A 3177-nucleotide genomic window follows, 5' to 3' on the forward strand; every position below is an offset into this window, starting at 1 on the left:
ACTGCTAGCTGTGTGAAGGGACCCGGCTAACCACATCTGCGTGTGGGCGTGTACGTGTGAACTTAAAGATTGTGAACACAAGCTTTACTTGCTTGTTAGTGAAGCCAGGTTTGCTAAATTTATAGGCAAGTTCTGGCGTCTACAGACAACTGAAGGTGGCTGAAGAAGCTAGAAGCAGTTAAGTAAAGCACAGGATTCAGAGGATGAAGAAAATAAACAACTCTGGCATCATAATCAAAAGATAAAGCTTAGATACCTAATTAAATGGCTGCAGGCATCATCATTTCTGTCTCTTGTTGCTTTCATACGAAAATCCATCAGACACAGACCTACAATTAAACCCCCCTTTGATCAGAGTCTAGCAGGAACAAGTGGTAAAACGTGATGCTTATTTTTGTTTTTGCTCTTTTAGCACTCGTTGAGCTGCTGCCACTCAGAATACATTAGCAGGAGTAGAAAATAAAAAAAGACAGACATGCAGAAAAATTGATATTTTGAGCACCAGTGAAAAAATCTTTTCACAAAGTCTTGTCACAAATAAAGCTTCTGGCCACATGCAGTCCTACTTTCTGTTATTAAAGCAAATCTAATCAGTGTAACGTGGAAAGGATAAAAAAAAAAAAGACACAGCACCGAAATATTTAATTGCACAGTTTATTAACAAAAGAAAAATCAATAGATTGTTGCACACCAACATGACATATTCAGATTATAATGGTCCCAGATATTTTATCAATACAGGCATTTCTTTCAGATGCTGCTCAGTGCAGACATCTGGGTAATTACAAATATTCAAATAATAATGAGTGCTGATCTTCTTAACTCTATGGTGACATTCGCAGTTATAACCATGCATCTGTTTCTATAGCATTTGAAATTATTGTTGTCTTTGTCCTGGTAAACCACACTACACATTCCCTTTTGTGGAGTGAGGAGGAAAAAGGTGAGAATCTCAGTGTTGTGGATACTCAGTAATCCATTCTATGTGTTACCTTACTGCAAACAATGCACAATACAGGACTAGACTTACTGTAGTTTGATTTGAAATGATGTCATCTGACATGTCATCTTTTTAATGAGTAAAATGATGCTGGTGACATGTTATCAATTTTAAACACCGAAGAACAAAAAACTAAAAGTAAATGATTGAATTGTCCCTTTTACCTCAGAGCCAGCGAATCAATACCAGAAAGTGGAGCCTGTGATTTGGCTTTTGCTTTTGGCTCAACCCCTTAAGCCCTAGCACAGAGAAAAAACCTCAGCAGCTGGCATGAGAAAAATTGTCTTTGCTCAGAAAATCCTGCCTTCGTCCACGACCCACAGTCAAGTGACGGTTTCGAAGAGCAGGACAAAAGCCAAATGACGTAGCAGTTGGAAAACCAGCTTAAGGGTTCTACGGAATATTGAGGAGATACACCACGGTATCTAACAGCGGAGAACTCAATAACTAGTTAAACATGTAGCAATTAGTAGTAAATTAGCAGAAAGTAGTAATTAATACTATGTAGTAAACATTATAATGAGTAATGGCGAAGCTGCTGATGTAGTCGCTGCCATTCTGAGATGCAATGTTAAAATATTCATATTTATGGCAGTTATAGAGACAAATCAAAACTAAGTTGATGCTGTTAAAAAACATACAATAAAAAAACTCCTTGCGGCTTCTGACGATGATTGATTGATTGTAGACACAATCTTTTGTTGTGCGTGTTTACTGACATAGCAGTCTTGTAAACAAGTTTTGCCTTTTATACTTACACTGTTTAAGAATACGCAGGGGAGTCGGATCTGCTGCGGCATAACAATGCAGCACACTACTGAGCACGCATGAACCAAGAGCTGTGCCAGGTGATATCACCCACCCTTTAGTGGTGACATCCAAGGTCAAATGCTTAATCAAGATGGACATTGTGTGATGTTGACTGAAACTGACAGCACTGGCAGTTGTGTAATGTTTCCGATAGTGTTTTTCTGTGCTTATGGACGAGAAAAAATTGAAGCTTGACACTTGGAAAAAAAAACCCCCCAACCTTAAAACAGCCTTTGCTAGTGTTTCATTTTACAGAGAAGCTGTTTAAGCAATGTGAATTAAATTAAGGTCAGGTCACGCGTCTTTAAATAGTGGTTATGGCTGTCATTTGGGGCTACGTTAGCATATCCCAAATGCTTTTCAGTCCCTACCACACCTCCATTCAGCCGCTATAGCTAGTTGATCTTGATTGATGGAGGGCACTAGACCACATTGGCGAGGGGGGTGACCACTGGAGCTTACATGTGTAATAGGGCGTGATGGTGTTGAGATGGTTGCAGTGGGTGTATTGTGCCTTATACAGTAGAATGTAGGTTCAGATTCTTTTAAGCATCAATCCCATTTTACAGGAAGTGTCCTGGCTGATGCCTCTAAAACCATAACACTTTTAGAGTTGACCTTGTGGTTTTTATACATTCATAGAACTTGTCAGTATTTGACAACATGATTGAAAAGGGGTTATTCTGCATGCTCCTAATGCATAGTACTTGAAAGGTTGGTATCTTTCTTGTTTATCTTATCATTTTTTTTTGTAGTCAAACTAAGATATGTAGTTTAAAGCACAGACAAACTTAAATTTGTCTACTTTAGCACATCAGTTTTTGAATTAAAATACATGGACACAGTGAAAGAAAGTAACACAAGGCAAGCCATTTTCTGTATAATAATCCAGTGAAGTGTAATTGTTAATATGTAACAGTTAGTGTTCAAATAGGGATGGCATTTAATCTAAATCAACATGATGCTATTTGAAGTACAAATTGCTGCTGCCTTGTCAGCCAAGCATTTGAGGGGCATGCTTTATATACTACATATATCACACTGGCCCTAAATCCAATGTAGTAACCCTCCTCTGTTTTGTCGCCAGTGTCATGTGTGCCTCATGATTTGGAATTGTCATATAAATGCTTCTTCTGACCCCTGGGGCTAAGACATCTATCTCTGAAGAGGGAATAGAATTGTGTTGGAAGCCTGGAGCTATTCACTCTTCTAAGATGACCAGTTCACTTTATGATCATTGCATTTATCAAAGCGTGTGGTAAATTTCAAGACATGAGGTCTAGCTTTCCCATTGATTCTCCATGCTTTTTTCAACTTCACGTGGCTTTAACATAGATAAGAAGAAACTGCCATTGATCTATTTTGGA

The sequence above is a fragment of the Neolamprologus brichardi genome, chromosome 10, assembly GCF_056152115.1.
Source record: "Neolamprologus brichardi isolate AB-2024 chromosome 10, ASM5615211v1, whole genome shotgun sequence".
Lineage (NCBI taxonomy): Eukaryota > Metazoa > Chordata > Actinopteri > Cichliformes > Cichlidae > Neolamprologus > Neolamprologus brichardi.